This window comes from Fukomys damarensis, unplaced genomic scaffold, assembly GCF_012274545.1.
Source record: "Fukomys damarensis isolate Sample0158 unplaced genomic scaffold, DMR_v1.0_HiC HiC_scaffold_9, whole genome shotgun sequence".
NCBI lineage: Eukaryota > Metazoa > Chordata > Mammalia > Rodentia > Bathyergidae > Fukomys > Fukomys damarensis.
Window position 1 is genome coordinate 270,846 of NW_022900921.1, and position 11,224 is coordinate 282,069.

Below are 11,224 nucleotides of genomic sequence, written 5' to 3' on the forward strand. Positions count from 1 at the left end.
TATGCACATGCTATGCTCGCTTGGGATGCTGGCAGCAACAACAGCAAGTGGCAGCACAATTACAGGGGCAAGCAGCCAGCGCTCTATTGCTAAGCTGTGATGTTCAGCAGGTTAAATGTATGTAACACATTCTGAAAATTTACGGTGTTCCCAGCTCATGGTGGGTTCTGCAGGACACAACTTCATCATTAAATTCAAGAGCACAGGTTCTCCACTCTTCAGGGCATTAAGGAGCAGACACATCCCTTTCCCTGGCCTCTTTCTCCCTCCTCTGGCTGTGGAAGGTGAGGAGGGTCTTAATGCAAGACTCTGCTGGTTTGGGCTGGTCCCTACCAAGGCTGAGGCTGTGGCAGGTGCTGGCAAGAGGGGTAAACAGAGCACAGAGCCCCAGCAGCTCAAATGGCACCCTCAGCGACCAGGCTTTGCCTGGTGGCCTGGTGCTGGCAGTGATGACTCGGGCTGTGCCTGGGGAAGCTGCAGAAGGTGCCACAGATGTGAGGGTGCTCACGACCTTTCTGCTTTTTTAATGGCGCCTTACACTCTCTGCTCACCCAGCATCACTCACACCAAAGGTGGGTTCCCTTAGGGACCTCTCACACCCCACTTTCTACAGAAAGGTTTCCAGAAAGACCTCCTGTCCCAGCCTCCCACACCAGCTATGGGGCCGAGGCTCAAGGTCTGAATCAGAGTAGCCTATGCTCTGCCAGAATTACTGCCCCTGAAGTGGGGCAGGAGTTCAACCCGACTTGACAGAATGCTGTTCAGGGACTTTTGTGGGGACTGTTTTCTGTGGAATTCTAAAGTGCTGGGTCCTGGCCTGCACTGCAGTGAAGCCGGCCCAGAGCATGGCAGATCCCAGACACAAGTGGGCTGGCAGGGAGAGGCACAGGCCTGTGCCTGGGCACAAGCCCCAGGCTGAAGTCGGCAGTCTATACATAAGGTTTCAGGAACCGGAGCAAAGCAACTCTTCTCTGGGTTTCTGCCCTTGCCAAGAGGAGTCCAGCGAGGCTTAGAGCCCAGTGGTCTAAGGCCAGAGCACCATGTCCCAACAGAGCACGGGTGTGGGAAGCCAGGGGGAAGGTGATACCTGGAGACCAGGTGGAAGGAAGGTGGCCTTGGAAGTGACTGCAAGGGGGAAATAGCAGGGAGAGTCAGGGAACTGAGCCAAGAAACGAAGGACGTTGTAAGGGACTTGAGACCCCAAGGGGCCCTGACCATGGTCAAGATGCCTAGGTTTCCCCTCACTCAATGCCCAGATTTGCAGCTGCAGTGGGCAGTAGAGAGGGCCGAGCGGAGTGGGAGGATGGGGGACCGGACTGGGAATATGGCACTGAGATGTTCCTTACGGACTGGCCTTTCGTAGGGCTGCAGGAGCAGTTTGTGCAGCAGGTGTGCAGTCTCTGTGGGGGCAGAGCCTTCCAGGCAGAAGGAACGCAGTCAGAGGCCTCCATGCTCGGCTATGCCCATAAGAGTCCGCATCCTCCAGCACAGTGCCCTCCCCTGGTCACTACAGGGGCAGAAAATTTTCCCTCAAGCCATGAGCTGGGGGCTCTTTTCAGCTGCGGGGGAGAGAAGCTGCAAAGTATTCTACCCTAAACCACTCGCCCTGCCTGGCCTGGCCTGGCCTATCCCAAGGGAACCCTAGTGAAGGCTCTGCCCTCGCTCTCCCTCATTCTTGTCCTCTGTCCCAGAGCCAAATGTGGTGCTCCTCATCTGGTCCTGTGTGACCTGCTTCTCCTCCCATGTCCAGGATGTGTAAGTTAACAAGTTTGTTTTCCGGTGCTTCTCCTGTGTTTCCCTTTGTGGCCGCACCTGATTTCACATGAAGACCACACATAGCTTTCTCTCACTTCCTACCAGAAAGTTGTGCCTTGCTTTCCCCACGTGGAAAACTCTTCCTTGTCCATTATGATCCAGTTTGGATGTCACCTTCTCTAGCCTCTTAGAGGGCTCCCCCTCGCTTCTGGGATCCTGAAGTCCAACCTCAGACCTTTGGGACAGAGATGCTCAATGCCCAATGCCACCTACAGCCCGGTGCCACCTTCTGGAAGTGCTGCGGAAGTCCAAAGCAGAGCTTACAGCGCGAAGCTGATGCAACGCTACAGAAGGCTAAGTCAAAATGGGGCAAAAATCTTTAAAGAGAGCACACCAGTCACTCACTACTTTCATTTCTGCTAACTTATTCTTTGAAAATCACGCTTAAATTTTTTTTTTTAAAGGGCTGGATTTGTAACTCAGTAGTGGGGAGTTTGCCTAGAATGCACAAGACCCAAATTCCATCCTGGCACCAAAACATAAAATAAAAATTAAAAAAACTAAAAACATTAATGTCCTTATCCCAGTATCACTTGTTTAAAATTTAATATTGATCAAGTTATGCATAAATACAGTGTAAAGACTCAAGAAACTGTAAGATTTATACCATGAAGAGTAATCCTTCCTTTCCCTCCCTGTTCAACCCCCTGAGCTGATCCTTTGGTGTCGAATTGTCTTTCTTCAAATAGCGTGCTTACATTGCTGTTTCCTGATTGTGTCCTTCATTTACTGTGCTTCCACAGTGCAAGATGGGAATTTAGTGCTGTTTCCTTCTCTCTCTCTGTCCCCAGCCCCCAAACCCATCTTTGATCCCTCTTCTCCCCACTTTCCTTGTCATTTTGGTTAGGTTCAGGAGTAATATAATGACTATGGAGACGCTATCCACAGCTGAACCATGTGGTACCATAATTATTTTTCCTGTCCTAGAACAGCTTTTGGTCAGCACTGGAGGTAGCGTGATTGTCATCTATTTCTCATGTATTTAATCAATAATTTTATTCTCAAACTTTACCCCTGTTAAGCAAATCTGGTTTTGATGGTGTAAAAAATACATTAGATGCCTTTTCAGCCTAAACTTCTTGGAGAACTCTGGGTCACATTCCTCTGATCCTCTCCAGATTGAAGGGGTACCCCGTGTGCCCAGGATATGGCTTTCCCTCAGGGACCTTCATTCATCCTGGGGTTCCCTCTGTCTCACTCTTGGGCTGGGGTCTCTCTTTTCTGGACCCCACGTGGTCTCCTTTCCTACTCTCCTCCTTATACTGTAAGTAATATAGAAATTAGAAGTAAAGGAGATACTTATTTTGAGAACTTGCATTACTGAAAGTATCAACTTCACATGTGGTCGGTAGCTTTCTTGGATATAAAGTTGGAAGTGTATTTTCCTCCTTGCTCTGAAGATGTCTACTTGCTTCTTGAGATACCACTGAGGTGTCTGAAGCATTCTCGTTGATGACCTTTTTAAAGGATGCCTAGTTTTCTCTTCTACAAGCTTATAAAATATTTGCTTTTTATTTGCTGTGCTGAAATTGTATAGTGACGCACTTTGGGCTGGTCTGTTCTCATCAGCTGTGCAAAGCGCTCTGCGAGGGAGCATTCTTCTCTCTCTGGAGGCCTGCATTGCTGGGCTGCTTACTGAATTATTATGTTGTATCTCTGCTGCTTGTGTTTATTATCTCTGAAACTCCTCCGTATGGTACACTTTTGGGTCTGGGTCATAAATTTTCAGAGCTTTTTCTTAATAATTTCCATATCTTTGTTGAACTTTTTACAAGATCATATTTTTATTTTCTAAAAGCAATTTTTTTCCTCTGAATGATTTCATGCTCATTAAATATAAAATCCTATTACTGGACTATGAATGCAGTATTCCCCTGGGTATTTTAATACTGGGTTTCTTCTTAAGTTTTTCTTTCCATCTATGCTTTCTTCTTTAAATTAATGGCTCCCTTGTTTTGTAGCTCTAGTCTGTGGGTGTGACATCTTTCCTGAAATACATGATAACTCATGAATATTCATTCACATTTAATGGGAAAGTACAACGAAGGATTATCAGTTACATGCATGACAAAGAAACAAGTACTGGATTTATCATCTTGTCTTAGGCAACAAGAACCCTACAAGTGACATCTGACGTAATGCTACAGGGGGTTGGTTTGGGAAAATGAAAACACGTATAAATATCACATCCATGCCAGCTTTCCACATGACAGACAGTTGCTGAAATAGAATGCGTTGGTCTTACTGGGTGAAAGAAATTTGGTGTGGGTTATGGCTTAAAGCTACCATGACATGAGTTTGTGGGGCACAGTTATAGAGGAGAGAGTAGTGTAACAGAGAAACGTAGAAGACTGCACAGTGGTTTCTTGGAGTCTTTGGCCAAAGGCTAAATTGGAATTTTCAGGATAAGACCCCAAGTCAGAGAACCGCAACTCCGAGAACAACTACCAAGAGGCTGAGCTGAACTGAGATCCTGGGGTCACGCAGTACTGGAAGCGACTGCTCTTCCACGCAGCCAAAACGGAAGGGACTTGCAGAGCGGCAGCATTCAGATGAGGTGCCACAAAGGTAAATACAACACAGCACTCTGCAAACAAAACTACATAATCCAGCCCCACAAGAACGTAGCATAGCAATGTCTAGCATATCAGCAAAAATTATTAGACATGAAAGGAGTAGAAATTCTATTTTAAAACTCCATAGAAAGCGTCCAAAGAAAACAAAGATGCTGGAATTTGAAGCCAAGATTTTTCAGACAGCTACCGTAAGAAGTTTAAGAATTTAAAGGAGTATATGGAAATAAAAAGTGAACAAATGAATTTAACCCAGAAATGAAAACATAAGAAAGGAAAAAAAGTAGGAATTCAATAACTGAAAAATCAATACCTGACATCAAAAATTTATAGGACTGGCATAATAAAAATAAACAGTGCAGAAGAAAGCATTGGTAAATTTGAAGGCAGGTCAGTAAAAGCTATGCAAAAGCTGGGGCTGCAGAACAAGCACGCCCTTAAGATGCACGAAGCTCTGGGATCGACACCAGCACCACACGGAATCAAACTGTCCCAGCTTAGGTAGAAGAGAACTTCAGGGACTGCTGAGCTAATATTAGTTACTCTAAGATGCATGTAACTAGAGTCTAAGAAAGAGAGGAACAGCCAGGCATGGTGGTCTACGCCTGTAGTCCCAATACTCTGGAGGCTGAGGCAGGAGGATTGCTGTGAGTTCAAGACCCGCCTGGGCTACATAGTGTGTTCCAGATCATTCTCAACTACATAGTGAGACCCTGTCTCAAAAAACCAAAAATACAAGTAAAAAAGAAAGAAAAAGAAAGAGAGGAACAATATTTAGTCAGGTAAACATTTGAACAAATATTTTCTTCTGATTTTTATAACTGCAATGCATATTTCCAAAAAGCTCAAGAAACTCCATGCAATACAAACACACGCACGTACATCACTAGCCCCATTACACGAGAATCTCTGAAAATGAAATATTTTGAGAATATTCTTGGAAGAAGCCATAGAAAAGGACTCAATATATATAGGAAAACAACAAAAAGAATAACCACGGAATTCTTACCAGAAACAATGCAGCTCAAAGAAAATGGAATTCATCCTTTTAAGTGCCAAAAGGGAAAAAAAATCCTTTTAGTGAAAATTACACATCTGCTAAAAAGTCTTCTAGAATGTAGGTAAAATACATGTATTTTCTAGTAAAGAAAAGCCAAAATAATTCCTTAACACTGGACTTGCATTATGATAAATATTAAACAAGTTTATTTAGTATGGAAAGAAACATTACCAGACAGAAGCAAAGATCTGACTGAAGAACACTACAGTTGATAAACTTGAAGGTATACAGTATTTTCTTCCTTACTCCTTTACTTTTTCAAAAGACAACTAATTATTGGTCTATCATTACACACCTATAATCCCAGCACTCTGGGAGGCTGAGGCAGGATTGGAAATTCAATACCAGCCTGGCAACTTAATGATTTAGTGAGATCATCTCTCAAAATAAAAACCAAAAATAGAATGGGGACATAGTTCAACGAGAGACCCCAGATGTGGTGGCACACGTCTATAGTCCCAGAACTCAGGAGGCTGAGGCACGAAAATCACTGCAAGTTGGAGGCCAGCCTGAACTATATGATACTCTGTCTCAAAAAAAAGAAGAGCTGAGGATTTAGCTCAGTGGCCCCACTGCCTTCCTTGCAGGCACAAGGTCCCAAGTTTGATCCCTGGTATGGGGGGAGGGGGAATTCAGTGATAGGCTCTGGTCTCAGGCCCTCGTGTGTGTGGGGAATATATATATATATATCTCTTAAGTATCTCCCAGCTCAGCCTTTCCAGTTGCAACATAGTTTTCAGAATCTCACCATCTAACACCATCGAGTCAAAACACTAACTCCCAGAGGCACACCCTTGCAATGAGAGGTTCCCCCTTCTTTCAAACAAATTCGTCAGAGTAAATTCCCAGAGGTCAGATTCTTGAGCTAGAGAATATGAATATTTTTTATGGTGTGGGCTGCTGATTGCCAAATCATTTTCCCACATGAGGATATGTTTTTGTCATTAATAAGTGAACATATGTTTCCCTACACCGTTACCAGCATTGATCCTTATGGTTAACTTCTGAAAGTTTTCACAAATAGCTTTATTCTTCCATTTTTAGAAATAAAAATTGCTTGTCAAACTACTCATCATAAACTAGTAGAAAGGCCAGTGATAAAAAGGCATCATGTACAAAATAACTGAAGATTTTCGGTCTGCTGTCACAGTGCTTTCCAAAAAGCAAATCCTATTTTACCCCTCTGTGCTTCCTAGGTCCTTTCCCACTCCCTTGGAGTGCCATTGTGACACTAAATGGTCAGGAAGGTTTTGGAGTCATCTGGTGCTCAGTCCATGGTCACACAGCCCACTACCTCAAGAATAATGTCTCTTTTCAGGGTTTTGCTCAGGTAGGATCTGAGCAAAAACCACACACAAGAGCTGGTGCTGGGGTGACCCCCATTCCCCTGGGCTGCCACGAGGTGTCTTCGAGCTGGACTCTCTTTCCCATCTGCCTTGACATTGGAAGCCAATTTTGAAGCTAGTTCTTTGAATTCAGGCTCAAATGTATTTTGGCATAACACTTCAGAGGCAGGGCTGGGAGCTTCCATTTGGGGGCACAGAACACTGAAAGGCCCTTCTCACCGATACCAATGTCGGTCTCTCCAAGGTAAATTTCTCTGTCAACATCTTAGACATTGGTTAATGTCTGTTACTCAGCAATCTGGAAGGATCCACTCATCAGCTCCATACCAGGAGGAGCAGTGACTCAGTCGCTTCCTGTGGCTGTTAATCACGACACCACGTCAACCTGAAGGATCCAGAGATGCCAGCGGATTCGTGAAGCATAGTTCTGAACAGATCTGTGGATGACCGACACCTGGGCCAGCAAGCTGAGGTACCACCTGCCGCCCGGCCAACAGGCCTGCAGCCGGGGTGGAATAAACAGGGAAAGAGGGAGCAAGGGTGCCCATTTCTGACCATCACCCTTGGACAGACTCTCCAGTGTCCCCAGCCCACCGCCACAGACGCGCACTGGCCGCTGCAGTGGGCCTCCAGGCCTTTAACACAGGGCTGGTGCTGCACTCTTGGTCCCTCTTCTCCAGGGCCCCCGGCTTCTCGGCCGAGCAGCTGCGGGATCACTGGTCTCTCCAGCACGTAGGTGGCCGTGTGGGCTCTCCTGCTTCTCATCCATAAGTATCTGATAAACTCTTTGGCATAATCACACATATATTTTCTGTTGATTCTGTTCCTCTAGAGAACCCTAATTAGCATCCCTATACAGTCATTATTTTTCCAGTTGAACATCAATATGGAAAGACAGGAAGTCAGCATTCATCGATCACCTACTAACGTGCTGGCCTAGTGCCTGGCGCCTCACTTGACTTGGTTATGTAGTCATACGCCACATAACGATGTTTTTCTCAGCGACAGACCCCCTAGGTGACGGTGGTCCGGTAAGAGGACGGTGGAGCGCAAACATTCCCGTTACCCGGTGGAACGTGCGGCAGCCCTCGTCGCTCGGTAGGACAACGTATTACTCCCGTGTTCCCGGAGACGCCGGTGTGAGCACGCCTACTGTGCCGCCAGTCATGTAAAAGCACGGGGCATGCGTTCAAGCACGGGACATAATCTTTACGATAGCAATGGGCTGTGTTATCGGCTCACGTGTTTACTATATCGTACATGGCGGGGGTGCTGAGGCCTTGGACAGACTGAGAAAGCTAGCCAAGGGCTCCACAACTTGGCTGCAAGGCCAGTCCTATATTATACTTTTTATTGTTATTCTAGAGTGCACTTCTACCTATAAAAAATAAAGCTCAAAGTACACAAGTAACTTACTGCCTATCTCGATTGCATCATTTTTGTCCCTGCTTGATTTCAGCTCACGTTGTGTTCACCATGGCCTCAGGAGAAAGAGGCTGTACCATGGAATATCGTATGGTCTGTGTGTAGCAGGCCCTGCCCTCCACGTTTCTATGAGTGAAGCTCTGTGATGCTCACTCAACAAGGAAATCATCCACCAATGCGTTTCTTGGAAGTTCCTTCGTCTTCACAACGTGGCGAATAAGAAAAAGGATGTTCTGTGACAAAAGTAACGGTCAGTAACATTTGGAGTGCCTCATCTTATTGAATCCTGCCCTTCCTGTAGTCTCTGCATTTGTCCTTTGCTCACCGGCCAGGACATTGAAGCTCAGATAGGTCCTGACCAGCACCTGGCCACAGAGACAGAGGCAGGACAGGGTGAGGATGGGGTGTCCTTCCCACTGCTCTGCCCCTGCCATTTTTCAGCCCAGGCTGCATGTGATCGCAGCATTCTCATCATGGGTGCTCATGATGCCACAGAGCAACACGGACCGATTACGTTCTCTATACATACTAGGAAGACCTTTATGTATGTGACCCTTCGGTGTAACACACAGGACATGTGTTCAAGGAGAGAGAGCAAGCAGAACGCCTCCCCCAGTGGCCTAGGACTTGGGGAGGGAAAGGACAAGGGGTCAAGGTGTCCTCGGTGTTACTGAAGTAAATTCGTTTTGTATAAGAAACATATATTCATGTATTAACTTGACTATTTAAAATTAATTTAGCTGGGTGTGGTGGCGCATACCTTTGATCTCAGCACTCAGGTGGTGAGGCAGGAAGATTGACTGCGGTGAGTTTGAGGCCAGCCTGGGCTACATAGTGAGTTCAAAGCCAGCCTGAACTACAAAGAGAGACCCTGCCTCAAAATAATAATAATAATAATAATAAAATTAATTTTAAAAATATAGACATCCTTCTGTATAGATTCATGGGTTCCTTATCTCCAGGTTCACCCAACTGTGGACTGAAAGTGTTTGAAAAGCAAGGGAAAAGTATCACCACAACAGTGAGAATACTACAAATAGAATAATATGGCATGACAACTTTTACACAGCGTCTGTAGTACATTTGGCATATAAGTCGTCTACAGATGTTCAGACTACCGGAAGGGATGCAAGGCCATAGCTGAATATGTTATTTTACCCAAGAGATTTGAGTGTCCGTAAGTTTTGGTGTCTGCTGGGGATCCTGGAAGCAAATCCCTCAGGATGCCAAGGACAGCCGGAAACGGGAAGAAACTGCACAGAGGCTGTGTGGAAGCTGCTGCTGTCACCATGGGGAGGCTGTCAGGCTCAGAGACACTCTGGGCACAGGGGACACTGGGGTGCACAGCCCCCTGAGACCCATCCCTGGCTCCCACCCAACCACTGCAGAAGGCAGTATGGAACACGTAAAACAGCCCAGCTTGGAGCCAACCTTGCAGCAGGCCCTCGGGACAGTGACCGGGGGCACTGTCTCAGGAGCTTTCTCTGGCCTTCTTTCAGAGGGACAGGGTGTCAACGAGGAGGCCTGGGTGTGCTCTGAGGGCTCAGCCCTGTTCTGCCTGAGTCATCACTAAGGCTTGGATACTCCTTGAGTACAGCCTGCAAAGATTAGAGTGCTGAAGGCTGGGTCCCCAAGTGGTGGTGTGGAGGTGGGAGGACCCTTAGGAGGATGGCCCAGGGCGAGGTGACTGATTAGATCACAAGGCTCCTCCTCAGAAGAGCTCCTTGTGGATCTCTTGAAGTGAATTAGTTCTGAGGAGAATGGGTAGCTATGCAGCGAGTTTGGTTGTCCCATCTCTTTTTTGTGTTGGCTTCCCGCCTTGCTGTGTGATCATTCCTTCTCACAGGATGCCATGCACTGTGGTGACGTAGCCAGAGTCCCTCACCAAAGACGATGTAGAAGCCAGGGCCAAAGTATCACCACAGCAATGAGAATAATACAAATAGAATAATATGGCATAACAACTTTTACATGTGAGCTAAATAAATCTCTTTATTTGTATAAAGTTGTCAGAATCGGATAATTTGTTACAGCAACTGGAAACAGAGTAAGATGGCTGCTGTCTTGAGTGTGAGATGGTGGTGTTCGGGCACCAGCTGCCACTGGCAGTCTGCGATCCCCTGGGCCTAGTCTCTCCTCATTCCCCATGCCCCCTTGCCCCTCAAGGCACTAGTATTCTCAGCCCAATACCACCATGTTGGTCAGAACAGGCTTACAAGGGAATGAAAGGGACATTTGTTGGGGGAATAGTCTGGGAGAGACTTTCCTGCCTCAAAAGGAGATGCTCCTGAGGGACCTTTCTTTTCACAACATGAATGCTCTGGACCTTGATCTTTGGATTCGTGATCTACAGTGAAGCCAACTGGCCAGAAGAAGCTGCCAAGTGAACAAGGAGGAAGAGCTTAGGCTCTCAGAGCTGACACTGAGATTCTATGTCCATTCCCTGCTGCCATGTCGGGGGGCCATCCTTTGCTCACATCAAAGCAGCCCATTGCCAAAGCACCCTGCAGAGAAGGTGTCACTCCAAGTCCCGCCAGTCACACACGTGGACGCTGCATCCCCAGTCTCCCTGGCAGAATAGCTCTATGTAAAACACTTGACAAGAGGGTTACCAGGATGTGATAAAGGAAAGGGGTCAAATGGCCTGGTCCAGTCCCCTGGACCGTCCATCTCTAACCGTGGACCTGTACAGACACTAGGGTGTGAACCCACCCAGACTGAGGCCTACCTTAAGGTCACATGACACTCCTGAGGCTCTCTGCCCGGGCAGGCCCAAAGTACTGGGGAATTGATGTCCCAGGAAGGAAGCAAGTAGTGTCTTGTTCTATTTTTTGTTGCTATAACAAAATACCAGACACTGGGTTCTTTCTAAGAAAAGAAATTTGCTCATAGTTTTGGAGGCTCAAGTCCAAGATCAAGCAACCCATATGTCTGGCCCCTGTGAGCCAGGAGTTGGCTCCCCAGTGAAAAAAAAAAAAAAAAAAAAAAAAAAAAAAAAAAAAAAA